Below are 21,379 nucleotides of genomic sequence, written 5' to 3' on the forward strand. Positions count from 1 at the left end.
GGGAGGGGAGGGGGAGGGGAGGGGGAGGGAGAGGGAAGAGAGAGCTTCCAAAGGTGTTTTGGGATTGTTCTATGATACCCAGGTCTGCTATTTCACACCCTGGTAACCATACCAACTATCACCACCAGACCCACACAGGCTTGTCCTAGCTTGCTTTCTATAGCCACTGTAAACACCATGACTAGAAGCATCTTGGAGCTGGGAGGTTTTTATTTCATCACAGTTCATCATGAAGGAAAGCTAGGACAAGAACTCAAAATAGGAACCTGGAGGCAGGAGCTAAAGCAGAAGCCATGGAGGGGCACTGCTTACTGGCTTGTCCCTCATGGCTTGTTCAGCCTGCTTTCCTCACCCAGGGCAAGCTGCCAAAGATAGCACCCTCCCACAATGATCTTAATCAAGAAAATGTCCCAGACTGGCCTATAGACCAGTCTGATGGGGCATATTCTCAAATAGTGCTCCTCTTCTCAGATACCTCTGGATTTTGTCAAGTTGGAAAACAACAACGACAACAACAACGACAATGACAATGACAACGGCAACAACAACAACAAAGCAGGATAAGGGCCTTTAACATCCTAGGGGATATATGTTAACCACATATACAGTAAAGAAAGGAAGACTGGAATGGGGGTATCTAAGTTAGTCTTTTCCAATCTGGAGAATTCTTGCTCAGTTTAGGGAAGTGCAGACTGCCTTTGTAGGCCAGCTTCCACTTCCAATAAGAGCCATGAGGCTCTCTAGAGTCTTAGGTCTACTGTAGCATGATTCCCTGGACTCCTGAACAGTTGGAGGTCCTCTGATCTCTGGAGTTGTCATGCAGTGGTATTCCTGCTAAGGTAAGATGTTTGTCAATACTTAAATACTTCCCACCATAATAGTGCCTTCCCTCAGTCACCTACTTCATGACAGTGAAAGGAAATGACCTACTACTCTAGGCTCTGCCCCAGGGCTCTGTTCCACTTCTTACCTATGCCTCTCATTCCTCCTTCTATTCACTACCACACATAGTAGGACATCACACACATGAGATCCCAGAATTACCAACACTGTGTAACAGTATGCCATCTCTACTCAGACCTGAGGCACAGACTGATGCACTAGAATGAGCAGGCAGAGACTGTCTGCTCTGAGGAGAGTTTTCAGGGCCCTCCTCATGCCTCTATATCCCTGAGAATATTTCTGTTTCCCTGCTTGAGCTTGGAGAACTGGGGTCCCCTCTTCCACTGGTCCCTTTTAAGGGCCCCTGACTCCTTTTTCCTTATGTGCCCTTAAGGGTGTCTCTGTCTTTGCTGTCCTACCTGCTGGAACGTGGCTAGAGCTCACCTGGAGCTCGGCACTATAGGGCCATGTGTGAAGCCCATGGGTACTGCCCAGCTCACCATGTTCCTGAAAAAGCATCAGTGTCTCTCCACTGCCTGTTTGACCATGGAGACATCCTGACACATCGGCAGGCAAGAGTTTCTTCTGTGGCCTGTGGTGTCATATGACTCTTCATTTTCTGTCCTCTTATACAGATGTAGAGATTCACCCCTCCCCAACCAATGCATCATAGACACATGCCACTCAGACTGTCCTTATTTCTACTTGGGTATCTCAATCCTACAACCTTCTAGGCATTTTTCCAGTGGGGTTCCCATGACTATCCAGCCAGTGAGAGAGTCCCACGAAGGATCTTTCTGAACGTGGCCCTGTTGACATACTGGTGAGTGGGATCATAGTCACAGACTTGGAATGGCTTTTTTTCCCACCAAGCACTCTTAAACCTGATAATAGTATCCAGGTAATGGCTTTAGCACTTGGGACATAGAGGAGGGAGGATGTGAGTTTGAAGGCACCCTGAGATGCATCGTGAGAATCATCTTAAAACAAAAAAGCCAAAAACTCTTATCTTAGGGCAGTGTAGGAAAAGGGGGGTCTCTGAAAGAGGCAGAGAGGGAGAGGGAAGAAAAAGAGGGGGGTGTGGGGGGGGGCATAACCAACATCCTACGGTGGTCCAGGAACACACAGGTGGCAGTACTGTCCAGATGGCTTTGGGGGACTGCAGCTCACTTTGCCTTCTCTGGGAGAGATTCCAGGTGCTTTACAGACCCTGCAACTGCCAACCTAAGCTACGACAGCTAACGGACAGAGAGACAGCCCACCAGTAGATAAATCTCTCAAATCAGAAAACACCATACATTAGAGCCAGAAGAGGCCTTAGGAATGACCTAATTAGAGACCCTCATTTTACAGGCAAGTAAACCAAGGCCCAGAGGAATGGGATTTCCCCCAAAGTCACATAGCTAATTAACGGAAGAGTCTAGACCAAAATCCAGGTCTCTTGACCCCTGGCAGATGGTTCATTCTATTGCCTGTGCCTCTTTTGATTAATAATCAGTTTCTGCCTGGTTCAGCACAACTTCTTCAAATGGGTTCTGCACAGTTTTTGTTGTTGTTGTTGTTGTTGTTCAGCTTTTGCTTTTTTTTTAATAGAGGAATGACATAGGATAGCATTTTGCAGTCAAGCAAACTGGAAAAATGAAAAGCCAAGAAGTAAGCTAATGTATTGATCCTGACATTCCAGGACTTTGAGCATGGTACTCCACAAAGGCAAGTGACATGTGTGACATGTCCCTATTTTAATTAATGGTGGGATCCTTTCTTGGGATATGAGCATATTAGGCATATAACAAGAGACATGTGTGTCCGTGAGAGCGTTCAACAAAGGCAGGCTTGCCTTTCTGATTTTCAAAGTCCAGCATTCCCCTGACTTTGGGAGTTTCTATGCCAGAGTTTATAAGTACTCCACCATGACTCCCAAGCATAAAAGCTTGTCTGCTTGGAGAATCCTCGGCTTTCGCTCCTCCTCAATATCATCCACAAAGTGGCACGTGGGAGTGGGAGGGATGTTGCCATCTTAGTCCATCTGGGCTGCTATAACAAAGTACCGCAAACTGTGTGATTTATAAACAACAGAAATTTATCTCTCACAGTTTTCAAGTCTGGAAAGCCTAAGATCACTGCACCAGCAGGTTCAGTATCTGGTGAGGGCTGGTTACTGGTTCATAGATGGTGACTTCTCTCTGTGTCACCCTAAGGAGAAAGAACAGAAGGAGCTTATTATAAAGGCACCGCTCTCATGCTAGGGGCCAACCCCACAACCTAGCCACCCCCAAAATGTTCCATTTCCGAATGTCACCACAATGCGTGTTCAAATCTCAACCTAATTTTGAAGGGTACAAACCATTCATGCCCATAGCAATGTACCTCAGTCCAAAAATAAAATAAAATAAAATAAAATAAAATAAAATAAAATAAAATAAAAACTTTCCAATGTAAGTTTAATTTGCAAAAGTTAATATTAAACCCTAAAAAGCATCCATCCCTAATTACCTCAAATGTGCAGCAGCCTCAGAGCTGTTGAAGATGGGGGATGCACACTTCACCCGTTCAAATATGGGCCCCAGCTAAAACTCCTGACAGGCCCCTCTAGAGCCATTGGAGCCTGAATGGTACAGAGGAGACTTAGCAGATGCAGTGGGCCCATCACATGAACTCCCTGGTTGGCTGTGACACAAGTTATCTTAAGGAAGGGCTTCATATGACTACATCTCACAACATATTTCCAATTGAGTTATCACAGGGGTATTGAAAAAAAATCAACGGAGTTGGCAGTAACTCAGTAAATAAAATCACGGCTTTAATTGCTCCAGTGTAGCAGGTCGATCATTATCAAGAAAGGTTTTGATATATTTTTTAATTAAACGGTGACTTTGTTGATCGATTTCACTGATAATCATGCAGTCCCCTCCCTTGTTTCTCAGCCCTTGAAACCATTTGCTTCAGAAGTTGATACTCGGCAGTTGAAATGCTGAGACCTAATCTTAGCTCAGCTGTAGCCAGTCTCATGGCCTTGGACTTATGTTCCTCCCTTTCTGTGCCTCAGTTTCCCAAATCTGGACGTATTTTCCAGATCCCCTCTCTGTCTTGGAATTGGGAAATATGAATGGAAGATACTATTGTGTTCCTGGGCAGTGCTTTAACAATAAATGAAGCCTGGACTGTTATTCATTCAACAACCTTCAAGAGATGGACAGATGTTACTGCTTGGTGTGGCTAACACAGATTTCCTCAGACACTTTGGGACCTGGATTCCCACCCACCATGATTTTGACAACTCCCTGAGCCTGTTTCCTGGCTTACAAAATTGGACAGCTACTTCAAGTGCAGGCAGATAATGGTAACCCGAAGCATCCCTATTGGTGAGTTAAGCTCTCTTACTGCAGTTTCCTATGCTACCCTCCACTGACTGACCGATGGACTGGTTCATTTTGAAATGGTATCTTGCCTTGTAGCTCAGGTTAGCTTCAAACTCATGATCCTCCTGCGTCAGCCTCTGGAGATCTGGGATTGCACATATGCTCTACCATCCCACAGAGGCATTGCTCTCCTTAACCCTTCTCTTCCCAATGTGAATCTCAGCCACTGCTCACAGCTACAGTGCAGATCCTCCTCTTAGTAGGAGAGTCGCTTGGCCATTGGCCCCATTTTATGAACGAAGTGGAAGCTTAGAGATGTCGACAGCTGTGTTTAGTCTGTGTGAAACAATGAGAATCAGTGACTGGGTGGAAGAGAAGGTGACCAGGGCAGACTGTGTGTACAGGGAGTGCAGGGTTCATTCGCTGAATATTTACTGCCTTCTCTATTGCCCCTCAGGACGATTCCCACAGAACCCATTTGACCCAAGGAATCCCATAGAACTCAGAAATCCAGTGGTCCTGGGATGGTTGCGTCTTTGTTTCAATGTCTATCAAAGACCACCTGGCTGATGTGGCCGTCCCCTCGGCAGGAGGCAGGGATTGGCTTTCTGAGCCTCCAGTACATACCAGCAGTCTATGCCAGGTGCTTTGACCTGACACCTCTCAGCATAGAAAAAAATATCTTTCTCTTAAGGTGTTTGCTTATCAGTGGTGCTGGGGAGATAAACTGACTTCCTGAGTGTAAATTGAGGTGTAAATCCATTACTCTGATCTTAGGAGATGACCCTCATTCAAGAGTCTATAACCACCAGTGGAGTTATATTTCTCAGCTCAGAGTGTGTACACAGCTCCACTGAAATCAGCGTCTACCTGCTTTTGCCCATTTCCAAGAAACACAGCTGCCTACCTTCTTCCCACCTGGCACAGATCAGATGGCCCCAAAAAGCACAGAGGACCTGTGGAGCCTCTGTGGAGGCATTGGAGAGGGTTCCCTCTACACCAACTCCTGCCCGCTTAATTGCTCGGAGAAGGAGATGGTTGTCCCAGGACCCCTTCAGCCTGCTCCTCAGTCCTGGAGAACCTCACCTGAGGTACATGCAGCATACTTAGGCACCTTCAGCAATGCCAAAAGGAGGACAGCGGGCTTCTCAAGACAGGACTAGCACGCATATCAGGCCAGGAAGGGAAATTCAGAATATCACTGGGCTGACAATCTTTATAAAGGGTTCAGGGTGAAGAAGGGTCACCAGACTGAATAGGGCCTTGTAGGAAAAGGCACTTGGTTCCTGATAAAGCTTCTGATAACCCTGAAGTGGCAAGACCTGCCTCTCCTCTCTGAGACTCTGTCTGTCAAACACTGGGGACCCCTGTGTGCATCTTCTTGCCTGCCACTTCCTCACCCATCCCATTTACTACTTGTCTTAGTTAGGGTTTTCCTGCTGTGAACAGACACCATGACCAAGGCAAGTCTTATAAGGACAACGTTTAATTGGGGCTGGCTTACAGGTTCAGAGGTTCAGTCCATTATTATCAAGGCAGGAGCATGGCAGCATCCAGGAAGGCATGGTGCAGGAGGAGCTGAGAGTCCTACCTATTGTTCTGAAGGCACCTAGGGGAAGACAGGCTTGCAGGCAGCTAGGAAGGAAGCTCTCTCAAAACTCACCCCACAGTGACACACTTCCTCCAACAAGGCCACAGCTCCAAATAGTGCCACTCCCTGGGGCAAGAATATTCAAACTGCCATACCTACCCTCCAGATTTTACCAAATGTGTTCGGGGGCCACTCTGCTCCTCAGATGAAACCCTCTGCTGGAAATGTGTTCTTTGCATAGGGTCTAGGTAGACACGTGGAATTATTATTTTACTTCAATTGCATTTGTTTTCTTTATCTCATGTAGGCCACAGTGCCTGTGCAGAAGGTCAGAAGGCAACTAGATCACTTTTGGGAGTCATTTCTCTTCTTCTCTCCGATAGGGTCCTGGGATTGAACTCAGGTCTTCAGGCTCAACAGTAAATGTCTTTACTAGCCGAGCCATTTTGCTTGTCTCCGGAATGGATGCTTTTTATAAATGTTTTTAATGGTTTACAACCCATGAAACAGTATTCTCCCTTCTGAACAATTTTTTTTCCTGTTACTGTTTGTATAGGACAGATGTAAGCCTCTCCACCCAGTATGTATGTAGAGCTCTTGACTCCACCTCCCTTCAAACATGACCAAAAGAGGAAATGGAGTTAAAATAGGGCCATGTTTGGATCTGATTTAATATGGCCAATGTCTCTGTAGAAAGAACATTAGGGATCAGAGAGCCACAAAGATGAAGACAAATGTAGAAGGCAGCCAGCTGAAAGACCAGAACACAGTCCTCCTAAGAAACCAGTCTAGCAGCAACTGACACTAGGGCATCAAACTTCCCACCACCCTCAGAATAGTGAGAAATGTCTGCATTGATGCTACCCAGGCTCTGCATACCTAAGGACACTTTCTGGAGGAGCCCAGCAAGGTGCACTCCGCCCCCATGGGATGGGGCCATGTTAAGCTTGGTTTTGTTTTTTTTCTCCACAGTAACAAAATACCTGGCAGCAACTCAAGGAAGGAAGGAAAGAAGGAAGATGGGAAGGAAAGGAGGGGAGGGAGGGAGGAGAGTGTTTGGGTTTGGGGTCTGAGGATACAGGGGAAGACACAGCAGCAGGAATTTGGCATGGCTAGGCACATGGCATCTACAGTCAGCACGTGTGGAGAGATGAATACTGGGACTCAGCTGGCTTCTTCTCTTTTCCTTCTTGTTCAGTCCAGATCCCCTAGCCCATCGGGTGGTTCCTTCCCACATTCAGAAATCTTTCTAGAACTATACAACCAGAGACTGTCAATCTGATGAAGATGATCCAGAAGAGTCACTATCACAGAGGGTCAAGATGCCCTCACCTCTGGGATCAGTATCAATAGCGAAGGATACTTGCTTTGAGTGTGAAAGTTTTATCTACCAGGAATTTTCTTGTACTTTATTGGCTTTTGGCGGTGGTAGATTTTTGTCACAGACGAACATCCACTTTGTGTGCTTCTTGGCGACAGAGGGAACATACACAGGTGAGATCATGACATACTCTTAAATGCTTGTTCATGATTGTCTGCTTCCTCCTCTTTTTTTTTGTTTGTTTGTTTCAGTTTTCACAGCATCATAAGACTTCATACAGAATTGAACATTTAGATAAAATAAGTCATTTGCTCCCGGTAAATAGCATAGCACTATGCATTACTTGGCGTATCATGTTTGTGATGCATCAAGAATATCAGGGACTGGCTGGTAGCCAGCTGGGTTAAGGATGAAGGACACATAGAGCCACCATAAAGATTACATGCATAGCTCAGAAAGTATGAATCTGAATGCATTGCCGGGGCCTGGAGCTCAGCAGTAGAATGATGACCTAGGATTCTAGGCTGAAAGTTCCATCCCCAGTACAGAAAATAAGAGTAACCTGTGGGTCACATACTCAACCCGCACCCTTGGGGCTAAGGGAGGAAGATGTTAAGTTCAAGGCTAGCCTGGGCTACACAGCAAAACCCTACCTCAAAAAATTTAAAACATGCATTTTTAATGCATTAATTAGATGCTGGGGCTAGAAAGATGCAAAGATTTGAGTTGGATCCACAGCACAATGTAAACGTCAGGCATGGCAGCATGTGCCTGCTACCCCAGCTCTAGATGGACAAGATGAGTAGATTCTGGGTAAGGGGCTTGCACACCATCCACCTGGCCTAGATGAAGAGCTCCAAGCTCAGTGTGAATCCTCATCTTCAAAACTAAGGTGGAGACAAGCAGAAGAGGAAACACAAAGCCAATGTCTGGCCTCCACACACAGACAGACATAGACACAACAGACAGACAGACAGACAGACAGACAGAGACACAACAGACACACACACACACACACAAGCACTGCACACATACAAAAATACACACAGTCAATTGCATTTGCACACACACATACACAAGCACACACACACATATTCATGTACACATGTACGTAGACACATAGCCAAGTGCCTTTACACACACAGACAGTAGCACACGTACACATCCGTACGCTCACTTATAGTTTCTGAAGTTTTCCCCACTTTGTAAAGATGCCCATGAGAATGAAGTCTCCTCCAGAACTGTCCTCCCAGAAGCTAGGCAGCATCCAGGGAAGACGGTCCTGGTTGCTGCTTCCCTGGCCCTCCCATAATTTTGCTTTGCTGCTATGGCCAGATGAAGTCAGTCATTACAGTCGACATTCACAGACTCCATGAAACAGGTGCACAGCCCCCACTGGACATGCTAGACTCTGCACAGACCCGAGCAGATGTCCACAGACCAGCCCTCCCTCATCTTTCATTATAGTCTCTATGAGAGGGTTACAAAAACGACTCCAGAATCCAAAGTCAGTAAAATCTCGATAACATGAAACTCTCTCTCTCTCTCTCTCTCTCTCTCTCTCTCTCTCTCTCTCCAGACACACAGATATGCACACACATGTACACATGCACACGTACACACATCATCTTCAGATTTTTGCTTGAGCTTTTAAAAGAATGCCAACAGTAATAAGCCCACGAACTATCTTTAGAATTTATGAGATATGAGAAACAAACACAAAGTTCCATAGATTTGTCCAATTTTTTTCCCCTAAGAAAGATGTATTGTGCCGGTACTAGCAATAAGATGAAGAAAACTCATGAAATTCTTCATGTTATTATGTGAAAATTGTCATGCTGCTAGGATACCCCCATGGCCCACGAGCAGCCTCCAACGCAGAGTATTTATCCTCGCGGTTTGTTCCAGTTTCCTTGGACAGTAGCTCTAGCCTTGTGCGGTTGTAAAGTCCTACAGAAGAGCGTTTACTTTATCTTGTCAGAGAACATAGTCTTGAGAGAATCATAGAGACCCCGTGTTTATCAGGCTGTCTCTGCATACCGGTTGTCATTGGAGATACAGGCTCCTGCTTTCTCTCCCTCTCTGCTGCTGCTGAAGAAAATGAAATGTCTTGTTGCTCTCTTCAACGACAACAAAATATCAAGAATCCTAAGTTATCGGGGAAAGCCTGTCTTCCCATTAGTACTATGTTAGTGATAAACAATGTTTTATGCCCCATAATTAAGGTACAGGTAATGAGCAATTATGCAGATCATGAATTAATTATATTTAAAATAGAGGCCATTACAATCAATATTCACCACGGTTTCCACTGCATTCTGGAATTAATAAATCTAATTAAAACTTTCAATTGGCAGGAATCTGTTTATGTCACCTTTCTCAAGAGTCACAATTAACAGCTGTCTGTGATTAATGTATTTCATGTTACTACACAGACACCGAGGAGTTAGGGGTACAGCGCCAGCATCATTGTTGTGCTTGACTGGTTAAGATAAACCTGTGTTGGGGTGATGTTTCCATTTTTCAGCCTGCTTCCCTCCAATATAGGTCAAATGTATCTCTGATAGACAGTGGAGCCTCATCTTTCTGGACCAAAGTCCTGAAAGAACTGTTTCAAAGAAGTGGGAGGGGAGAGTCACTGTTGTGTGGTCAGTTGTTCTCTGGGTTTCCCTTCCCTGAGTAAGGGTTTTGGAAGATCTCCCTTTTCCACTGTAAGCCTTGTAAGAGGGGGTGGCCTTCCTCTTCCTGTTGGCATCGGTTCATGCCTCAGTCCCAACTGACGAATTTTATAGTTTGCTGGAGGCAGGTTTATTCGAGAATGTTGCATTATCTCATCAGAGGTCAAAAGTCACAGTGGTAACTTTGGTGTGGCTTTTGAGGACTGTATTACTCTGTTTCCTCTGGAGAAACAGAATCTCTATCACACCTGAAAGGCTGAGAACCAGGTAATTGCTCAACTCAGGAGGCTGGGCCTCAGCAGCCCCAGGCTGGCATCAAAGGCCTGAAGGGTTCCAGGAGAGCAGCTGGCTCTCAGTCCATCTTGAAAGTTCAGGAATGCCGGTTCTTGTATCACTGAAGAAATCAGCATCAGCAGCAAGGCACATTAACTTGGCAGCCAGAGGGAAAGCCAAGAAAGCAAAGAGAATTTTCTCTCTTCTTCCATACCTTCACACCTGTGCTGATACCAGAGAGTGCTGCCCACTTTTAGGATGGGTCTCCTCACATCAATTAAGGCAATCGAGAGCACATCACTCCTACCTGCTAGACCTGAGGATAGCCCAACCCTATGTGGAAAATCCCTCAGCGGAGTCTCAATGCTAAGCGCTCAGCTGTTTCGCTGTAGTGGCGAGCTGACATTTGAAATCAGTTGTCTCGAGGACAGGTGGCTCTTGCTTCCCTATGAACTCAAACCAAGAAGATGGACACCTAGAACCAAAAGCTGCCTCATTCCTGCCACAAAGATTGAGACTGTGGAAGACAGAATGAGCTCTAGCTTCCCCTGTGCTACCAAATCCACCTAAGCCCACGGCCACCTGTTAGTCCAATCTATTGCTATGAAAAGTACTGGAGAAAAACACAAAGAGGAAAGAACTAGTCTGCCTTATGAATGGCTGCTTCCACAGCTCTGGGCCAGTGGTGTGGCTGAGCATCCTACCGCATGCTGGTCAGAAAGCAGAGAGGGACACCTGGGAAGAGGTTAAGGATATACACTTATCAACACCAGCTTATCTTTAAGCCTTCCACACCCAGGCCTGTGCGGGATACTTTGTATTCGAATTGTCTCACCTTGGACTCTGGAATTGTCACTTATATGACCAGAAAGCATGTCTTCTTCCTGAGGCCAGCTTCTGTGTGAAGCTGCCTCCACGGCATCTCGGGAGGCAGGTGCACATGTAGCACACTTGTTGCTTCTCTGTGGTCTGCTTACAAACTCATCCCTAAATAACTTAAAATCTTGGCCAAAATAAAAAAAAATTGGAGCAGTAGAAGGTAGCTGATTGGTCAGGGTGGGGCCTCAAGTGAGCCTTAAATGAAATCCAAGTGTGTTAGCTTCTGCTATTAAATGGGATATTCAAGATGTATATGAGTTTGCAGCAGATATACCTGTGATGGTGATGTCATTGTGTAAAGGCTGGAATCGAGCTTCCTCACAAAAGAATAGGTCCCCTTTGTTCTTCTCAATCAACTGCTTTCTGTTTGTTTGGTGGTACTCGTGCCTTCCAAAGAGGCAAACAGTGATCCTTGGAAGTTAGTCTAAGGAGGCCTCTCAACCTTGTGAACCCTTTGTTAGACTTTCTGGTAATCAACTTTCTATTTGTAAAAGATGTTTACATCCATCATCTTGTTTGATCCTCACAGCAAGAGCTATGTCCCTTCTCAATTAGCCCATCCTCAGCAGACTGAACCAATATTTGGTTGGCTAATTTCTATGGTTGCCTTGAGGTTTGGGTAGGGGTTGGGTAATGACTGGACAGACTTAGATCTCTTCTCCCGTAATTACGTAAGACACCATGTTTCAAGAAATTTGACAAGAACTGTCTGATGTCAACCCCTAGCTTTCAGTACCATTTGAGAAGACAATAGTAAGAGTGACTCTACTATAGTCCTTCCGATGTATGCACCAGCTCCATAATGCCCCAACGTGCCTAGACTCCCAACAAAGGTGCTCGTTTTCCTTGAAGCTGACGCAGCTTGAATATTCAGGCCCCTTCCTTCCACAGACTCCTTTCAATCCTTCAGATGGGCCTGAGAGCTGTGAGCTTGTGGTCATGAGTTTTTGAAGACTGTTAGTTAAGGTTCTATCGATTACTGGTGGGAGCACCTGCCTTTTCCCTTGCTGGAGCTGAACTGACTGCAGTGTTTGGAGAAGTAGAGTGCAGATAAACTAATGTGGGGGTTTGGAGGGACTCTATGCATGTCCATTACTCCTATCTGCCTCTTGGCCACACTCCTGCCAGGCAGGCTACTTCTGCTTCTTATTGAATCTTAGCCTAAACATGCAGCAGGCTCAGGAACTCGCACAGGATCAGAACTTCTGGTGAAATACAAATAGATCCATTGGCACTGTCACAAAACTGTGGAGGGTTAAAAGGGTTTAAAACATATGAAGCCAGATGCTAGTCTGTGAAACTTCATTCTGCCATCAGAAATGTACAAATTGATGAAGGCCTAGTATAGTATGATGGATTCCCAGTCAGTATGAAATTCATTCATACAGTTACACACATCCATCTTGCTTTTTCCTTTTTCAGTGAAGAATAAGAAAATCAAAAAGTACAAGAATTCACATTTGTATGTCTCAAAGCTGTAGTGACCCACCACCCAGAAAATTCATCAGGGTGTGAATCTTCATGTTGTATGCATGCATGCGGAGGGATCTTCATTCCCACTGTAAAGGATAGAATTATGAAATTGTTGATCAAAGAGAATGAAGACCAAATAAAGGATAGTTTAAAGATGAACTAGAGTAATATGTCAGAATGCTGATTAATGAAAAAATTATTAATGAAATATGATTTTTGAGATGTATGTGATATTTTCTGATCTTTGACACTGCATAATTTTTAATTTCTTAGTCTATGTAAATATTTGTTTCCAGTGTTAATTTTGCATGTACCTTTTAAAAGACACCATCCAAATACCAATACCATATGGGTTTGTAAAATCTGGGTCCATCTCCTGCTGGACCTCCACCCTATATAAATCTCCTATCAGCCTCTACAGCAGTGTCTCTCAACATGTGGGTTACAATCCCTTTGGGAGTCAAATAACCCTTTCACATAGAATGTCTAAGACCACCAGAAACAAAGATGCTTACAATTCATAAAAGCAGTAAAATTACAGTTGTGAAGTAGCAATGAAAGTAATTTTATGGCTGGGAGTCAGCACAACATGAGAAAATATATTAAAGGGACACAGCATCAGGAAAGTTGAGAACCACTGCTCTACAGCCTTATCTGAGGTGTCAGAAATATAATACAAAAGAAAGACAATAACTCAGAGATGTTAAAATTGTTTAATTAATCGAGAAGATAAGATCTGTAGAAACAAAGAAGTCATAGAAAGACTCAGGAAGTGCCAAGTTCAAAGTATGATGAGAGAACTTTCCAGGACAAGAGTTCTCTGCCTATACAACAGGTTTCTCTATGTCACCTGCACTTTGGAAGATCAGTAGCAGGTGGTCCAGGAGCAGTCAGACCCTCCTCCATTCCTTTTCTAAAAGCCCCTTGTCCTGGTTGAGTTTCAGGCCAACTTAACACAAGGTAGAGTCATTTAAGACGATGGAAACATAATTGACAAAATTGTGCTGCCATCTGAGTATTTTTTGCCTGTAGACAAAATGTCTGTAGCATTTTCTTACTTAGTGATGTAAATGGAAGAGTCCATCCTATTGTAGATGGTGCCATTCCTGGCCAGGAAGCCCTAGGATAAATAGGAATGCAGGATGAGCAAGCCATGGGCAGCAACCCAGTAAGAAGCATTCTTCCGTAGTCTCTGCTTCAATTCCTGCCTCCAGGTTCCTGTCTAGATGTTGTGACTTCCCTCAGTGATGGACTTGTGACCTACAAGTTGTAAGGATAAACAAATCCTTTCTGCTATGAGTTGCCTTTGGCCATGGTGCTGTATCATAGCAATAGAAAAGTAACTAAGTCACTAAGACGTTTCTCCTTTCATTCCTTATGATTATTTTAAGACTCTGGATTGTTTAGCCTTCTAATCTTCCTCCCCCGTGTCTTAGTTAGGGTTTTACTGCTGTGAACAGACACCATGACCAAGGCAACTTTTATAAGGATAAAATTTCATTGGGGCTGGCTTAAAAGTTCAGAGGTTTAATCCATAATCATCAAGGTGGAAACATGGCAGCATCCAGGCAGGCATGGCTTGGGAGGAGCTGAGAGTTCTACATCTTCATCTGAAGATCTGCTAGCAGAATACTGACTTCCAGCCATCTAGGATGAGGGTCTTAAAGTCATGCACAGTGACACACCTACTCCAACAAGGCCATACCTACTCCAACAGGGCCAGACCTTCTAATAGTGCCACTCCCTGGGGCAAGCATGTATAAACCGTCACACCCAGTGACAGTAGAGTGCCTCAGAAGTGGGAACAAGATATAATTTGGACTAGTCCAATAAGTATCTTTCCTGTATGTCTGCAATTAAGGCTGAAATCCCAGTCTCATTGTGCTTGATCTCTTGTGCAAGTCACCATAATATCAGTAGCCTTGGGGAAAACTTGCTCATGTTTGGATGGAGAAACCAGTAAGAAAACAGCCATTCAACAAAAGGAAGGCTACAGGTGACAGAGAGGAGAAGGGGCTGCCTGAGACCCTGCTGTCCTTGGTTCATAATATTTCTTTATTTTTTTCTCCATCCTTTCTTTGGACATAATTTTCAGGCCATACACCCTTTGAGATTTACTTGGTCTAAGTGTAGTCACTGGGTTGGGCAACCATTACCACTAATTTCAGAATATTTCTTGCACCCTTAAGAGAAAATTCAGCTTCCCGAGTAGTCACTCTCCGTTCTTTTCTGTCCCTGAGCCTTGACATCCACTCTCTGTCTCCATAGATTTGCCTACCAAAGGTATGTGTAAAGGAAATAATGCAATATGTTCTTTTGTGACTGACTCCTCTCATTTTGCATGCTATCTTTAATCCCCACCTACACTGCCCATGCCATAACCCCCCTCCTTAGTTTCCGTACATTCTATCAAGAGCTGATATGTAGAACCATCTTTTCCCCTTCTTACTTCGAGATTACACACATGCTTCTCACCCTGATGTAAGTTCTCCTTTGGACCTAGATTCATAGCCGTCCACTCAGTTTCTTCCATTGATTCTAACTTATTTATGAGACATTGTTTGATGAGGATTCCTGCAGGAGGTGAGGCCAGGGCAGGGCCAGGGAAGGGAGAAAGTCTTTGCAATTGAAAGAGAATGGATTAGAAGTGGAAAGGAAAGCCACTGAAGACAGCTGATAAAGAATTAGCAAGGATGTCGAGACTATCCTGAAGCACTGGAAAGACGTGGTTGGGCTGAAGTTTGGGGTATTTGACAACAGAAGCAATATACATGGAAAATGAGATGCTGCCTTTGGGTAGGCTGAGAGCTGAAGACCAACTTCTCTCTATGTCTCTGTAGACAGCATTTCTGTAGCAGGTCAAAATACATTGAAATTGGAAACAGACAGCATCAGCTTTCTCTTCTGCCTATACAACCTTGACTTAATTTAGCTAGTTGCATCCCAGTGTCTGAAAGAGTAGGAAAACCAGGAACAGCATACATGCTAATGCATCTCCACTGCTATAGAACCTACCCAGGCCAGCCGCTCTTGGAGATGGGGTCAGAAGGGGCAACCATGACACTCGAAGTGCAGCAATCTCAGTGGTGGTGTCCCCTACACACACACACACACACACACACACACAGAGAGAGAGAGAGAGAGAGAGAGAGAGAGAGAGAGAGCAGACAGTTTAGTTTTCTTTAAAGTTGGGCAATTCTTCAGTTTCTTCATTGGTCTGTTTGGAACAGAGTGATAGTGGAGATCATATAGAACTCAGCTGGTCTGGTTATGGAGGTTACAGAATATTCTACTATTCTTAGGTACCATGTTGTTCATATTTTGACTGTAGGAACTTGTCGAATATTTATGAAGAAAGCTCGGGGCTATGATTCATTGATGAAAAAAAATGAGAAAGAAATTCAGTTCCATACATATTGACCAAATGGAAGACTGCACAGACCTTTCCATACAATAAAGTTATTCTAAATAATAGCAATCCAAAAATAAATTCAGGGCAGGCCGTCTGTATTCAGTTGATGGACTGTCACCAACAAAAGCACCTTCATGACACTCTTGAAGATCCACACACAAATATTGATTTGGCCATACTTAGTTGGTCAGTCTGTCTTAGGTGTGTCTTCTTTGGGGCTCTGCCTACAATCTTGCAGAGGACACAGGTCCATGTTTACCCCCAATCCCAGTCCTGAGATTTTACTCCTGCCTTATGTTTAAGTGAAGAAACAACCAACAAAGCAGGTCAGAAATTACCCAACGTAGCTGAGCAGATTTGTACCCTGACATGTGGAGCTGCCCACAGCAAGACCTCGAAATCACCCCATTCATATTTTAGGTTCTGACACTGGAGTTTGCAGTATTTTACAATTCTCTATTCCATGTCAGCAGCTCACAGTACAGCTGAATATCAGCCCTATTTAAATCTGCAAGAAAATAGCTGCAGGTGACATAACCTTTCGTGTCGTACCACTGTGTACATACACAAATAATTGGGGCTCTTGACCCTGTCTGGGCCCATACAACTGTAAGTACAAACTTGACATTTTGATACTGCTGCTAGCCTTTCCCGTTGTTATTTTCTGTTTCAATAATCCATTGCAGGTAGAAAAATGAAAGAAGGAAGCATGAATGATTAATGCTGTCAAGCTAAAATAATGTATTTAGAAAAATCTATAAATCTGTTATTTGTGGCATTTTAAAACGGAACACGACAGTCCTCAGTGCCACGCCGCCTGTTTCCCAGCAGATGGATGTGAGTGGCTGGGCCGCCTGGGAAGCCAAGGAGACCAATGGGTCTCTGGAGTCTGGGCTGGATTGCTGGGCTGTGGTTGGCCTGGGATGGATCTGATGGGAAACTTGGGTTTCTCCTAATGCCAAGGTCAAGAGAAAAGACCCACTGAAGTCTTTGGCAGGATGCATCAGCCAGCCAGTCTTGTGGGTTTTGCAACAAGGCAAAGCTAAGTCATACCTTTCAAAGTTTCTGACCCTTCATCCCTCAGGTTCTGCACCCTATAGTTCCCAGGCTGTCTGCTGTTTCTTGCCCCAAGCCACCTTCTAGTGGACTGAGGTCAAAGTCAAAGATCAACTTGTAAGCTTATCAAGTTAGCCTTACTGGAGGCTCAGCAAAACTTCCTGCCGTCTGCTCAGTTCTAATCCTTCGTGCCTTTACTGTTCCCACGGCCCCAAACTGGACTCCCTCAGACTCCAATGCAGATACTTCCGGTCCCTCTCTAAGATGTCCACAGTCTGTAGAAGATCACACCTAGCTACAGCTCACCTTCTCAAACTCTGGCATCTCTGCTGTGACCCAAAGGGTCCTGATTAAAATAGTACAGGGCCTCCCAATACTTCATTGCCTTCTCATGCAGCACATTAAGGGCTGGATTGGCAGAGTCAATGTATTTGTCATTGGCTTGGGAAGCAACTTAAACTTTTGCAGACAAAACAAAACCAATTCATATCTAAGTGATATTATCCACCAACCCCAAACTAACTCATCAGATTTGTCACCCTAAATAGCATTATGGACAGGGTGGGCAGACACCTGGAAGATATGGCTGCCTTGGAAGTCTGTGTTGGGGATGAAAAGGTGGACAGTAGTCGAGAAGAAATAAATCCTGTGAAAATCTTGGGTCACTGTCAAGAAGAGGGGTTCCCCAGAGAACATAGATATCCCTGTAGAGCGTGGGTCCTTGGGGCCTGGGCCACACTGAGGGGGTGGGGGTCTCTGTGATCTGTTGGCTGGCCATGAAGTAACCTAGCTGTCTTAGAATCATTCTTGTAGATGAGAGGCAGCTATCCCCATTCAATTGACTCTGTTTGCATAACTGACTGATGTCATATCTTAAAGCAATCTAACAAGGGGGACATGGGACACTCTACTCCAAGGTGGTAATGAGGGACATAGAAAGCTTACAGAATTAGAGGTCTAGTGTAGTGAGTACCTTTTAAGGGTATTGTTCATGCACAGTGCAGAGGGAGTCTGGTCAGATCTGGAAGCCAGTGTCTGAAGTCGTTTCTCAAACTGGCTAGTACCCAGTAAGAAGCAGGGACTGGGAAAAGGCCATAGGGAAGAATGGAAGCTGGAGCACTTTTAATCATGGTGCATTTCTTTCTCTGTTCCAGACACCTCTGCTGTTAGGGACACAGTCTTGGTGACACACACTGTAGTAGGCAGAGACTAGAGTAAATATAGCCTCCAAAGCACAAAGCCACTCTGCAGCTGGGCCATTAGGCAGGTGATATCTACAGGTTGATCTCGTAGTTACTGCTAGGGTACACAGCCTGGAATCTTCCTAGCCCAGAAGCACTCTGGCAAAATGAACAGCCACACCAGACTTCTCTCCCTGGGTCTGTCATATATATGTATCTGGCCAGCGGAGTAGAAATGGATTTTAATCCAGTTTGTGTTTCTGCATTAGTGAAGCCCACAGATGCCCAGGCTGTTTGAAGATGTTCGTTTCGCTCAGGTGCTAGGCCTCAATAATTTAAAATTAACTCAACTCTCTCAGCATAAAAAGTAATGGATCTGTCAGAACCCAAGTGCGGAATGCCTAATTTAAGATTTTACATGCTAATTCTGAATAAATGGAGGTGTCAAGTGAAGGAAGGGTTCTCTTTTTAAGTGCATAAAGGAAGACCATGAGTTAGTGGAGACCATTAAAGGCACACCTTTAGTGTCTCAGTCTTCATGAATACCAGACTCAGAACCAGGTCCTAAAAGTCTGTCCTCAGAAGCCCCGCAGCACAGAAACTTGGAATGTCCTTTTGAAAAGAGAAGTGGTATACTCTTCTAAGGGCTCTTACGTGTGAACGTAGAACACCCTCTTTGATATGACCCAGAAAAGCTCGGATCCAGCCCAGGTAACATGTTCTTATGACTGAGCTTCAGTTTGACTGGCCTCAAAGGCCTCACACTGGGGCCACACAGGAAGGTGGAGGAACTTGGATCACCCCTTCCTGCTAGGCTTTCCCCCTCTGCCTTTGAAAATGGGATACAGTAGAAAGTGTGGGATTCATGAAGAGTACCTAACCTAGATCTGGGGCTTCCATGAAGTACTTCAGGACAACTAGGTAAATATTATTGTGTGTGCCCTAACTGAAAATGTCCCACGGGTACCTAAAGATGCTTCCGAATGTCCCACAACCCTAACTATTTTGCTGTGAGTTATCCCCGCACTATTTTGCCTGGGAAAAATTGGGACATGTAACAAGAGCTGTAGCTTACCTTAGCCATGTGCCCTGACTCCTCTGCCTTGGTGCTTCCTCTTTCTGTGTTGAGATCAAGAGGTGAGGCTGTGATTTTATTATTACTTTTATTATTATATTTATTATTATTATTATATTTATTTTTATTATTATTAGTTGATTTGGAAAAGTGCTAAAATATCTGAAAGAAGCAACTCAAGGGAAGGGGGTGTATTTAGGCTCAGATTCTGGAGGGGTACAGTCCGCCATGGTGGGGAAGGCATGGAAGCCAGAGAGGCTTCTGGTTGTTGCCGTAAGAGCATAACACAGATTGCTTCCATCTCTGTGGATCAAGACAGAGAGGGACCTGGGCCAGAAGAGGAAAGAACTCTCACATTTCACGCCCACCCTAAGTGATCCATTTCCACCAGCCATGTCCCACCTTTTAATAATTCTACAACTTTCTAAATCAGTTATACTAGCTGAAGACTGAGTTTTCAAATGAATGAGCCTGTGGGTGGCATTTTGCCTTCAATTACAAGTAATGACAGTAGACAGCTTGGGCCAGCCATGCAGATTGACTCCAGCGCTTGTGCTCAGTGTCTCTCTCTCTCTCTCTCTCTCTCTCTCTCTCTCTGTGTGTGTGTGTGTGTGTGTGTGTATTCTCTCTGCCTGAATCAGCCCAGTCCTCAGCATCCTTTCTGAATCATGCTATCCCAGGGATGGGGGCTGAGCCTGGGGTTAAGAGCTCTGAGGAAATGATGTTTCTCTTGTAAGTCACCTGCAGGCTCCCTGTGAAGCACACACTCTTGGGGGCCACTCGTTTCCCACAGCCAAGCACATAGAGTTCCCAGCACCAGTCTCCACCTAGGTGCTTGTCTTCTCACTGCCCCCCTACACCACGCTGGTCCAGAGGGAAAGTCCACAGAGAGAGAGAGAGAGAGAGAGAGAGAGAGAGAGAGAGAGAGAGAGAGAGAGAGAGAGAGAGAATGCTAGGGAAGAGATTGCTGTACAGCTCGTCTCCCTCTGCACATACTGGCTCATATCGGGAAGTTTCTGAACCCGTGTTAAGCAAGTATAACACATAGCTCAGAGATCCTCGCAGGAGGTCTCTGGTTCTCACCATGTATATGGGACTTGGAACATATGACAGGGCTACACTGAGGCTCTGGTGGTTTCTCTGTTTTTCTGCCGTCACTGGGAGGGTAGTATCTGGGGGAAGGGGAAAACCTATTGGAGCCTTCCAAGGGTGCAGCCTTTAATGCAGGACTTCCAGTGGCAGAGGCAGGACAGAAAGGAGTCATATTCCCAGGATCTGGCCATATCTCTGTTTTTATTTTCAAATGAAAAAAAAATAGGACAATAAGTATCCAGAACCTGTTTCCTTCTCTTGTAGACCCCAGGAAACATCTAGTGTCTAACATTTCAGGGATGTGCAGGCACCCCATTTTTTCCCCAAAGTAGAACCCAACAAGTACGAAATAACTTCCTCCCCACCCAGGGCAATCTCTCCTCCCATTTCCTTGTCCCTTCTGGGACTTCTGTCCTAACATTAGTCATTTGCTACAGCTGTTAAAGGACTCTGTGAAGATATGCCCGTGTCTCTAATACTCTGAGTAATTCATCCTGGTAGGATGAGTCTGTGCCCTCTTTGTCTCTGCAACTGCAAGGGCCAGCCAGGCCCACTGCAGAGCATATTGTGTCTGCTAATGTCATTATAAAATTGAATTCCTGACTACATCCATACAGTTGCTATAGGCTTCACGGAATAAGATTCAGATGGTAGGATTTAAGTGGGGGGAAAACGAACACTGGAATAACTTGCTCACAATGTTTCCAGAAGTTTCTCTCCTCAAAGGAAAGGAAATTTGAAAATGCCTTTGCAGAAAGCTGTCGTCTTCCAGGTCCACACACCTGTGGGACATGAACATAACATACATGGATGAGATTATTCCTACAAAGGTCTTGGGAAATTCGGGGTTCACTGTAGTCAGGAGCCGAGGGCACACTGGAGGCAAGCAAATCAGTGTTCAGAATGGATGGGGGAAGAGGATCTTGAATGACTTTATTGCTCTCAGATGCTAGCCTTTATAGACACGGGGATGCCAACAAAGAACTGAGCATTTAAGGACTAACCATCACTAGTGGATCACAGCTCGTGGAGAAGAGGACAGAGCTGGCATCTGGCAGAATGCTGGTGGGGTGGAAGGCTACAAAGCTCTTGGAACATCTTGCAAGG

The 21,379-nt window shown here is 44.9% G+C and overlaps 2 long non-coding RNA genes across 7 annotated transcripts in view; both read right to left on the bottom strand.

The window, feature by feature from the left end:
- Positions 1 to 2,473: 2,473 nt before the first annotated feature.
- Positions 2,474 to 11,119, bottom strand: LOC110297415. Its single transcript, XR_002378284.1, has 3 exons — positions 10,940 to 11,119; positions 5,746 to 5,850; positions 2,474 to 3,075 (listed from the first exon to the last, which is right to left on the bottom strand). It is a non-coding gene; the product is annotated as an uncharacterized LOC110297415 (long non-coding RNA).
- Positions 11,120 to 20,454: 9,335 nt separating this feature from the next.
- The window catches only part of LOC110299368, a 62,884-nt gene continuing 61,959 nt past the window's right edge, over positions 20,455 to 21,379 (bottom strand). For all 6 annotated transcript variants that reach the window (XR_003837126.1, XR_003837124.1, XR_003837123.1 and 3 more), the window contains one exon: positions 20,455 to 21,054. This is a non-coding gene — a long non-coding RNA (uncharacterized LOC110299368). The remainder of the gene's footprint in view (positions 21,055 to 21,379) is intronic.

The sequence above is a fragment of the Mus caroli genome, chromosome 7 (genome assembly GCF_900094665.2).
Source record: "Mus caroli chromosome 7, CAROLI_EIJ_v1.1, whole genome shotgun sequence".
Taxonomy (NCBI): domain Eukaryota; kingdom Metazoa; phylum Chordata; class Mammalia; order Rodentia; family Muridae; genus Mus; species Mus caroli.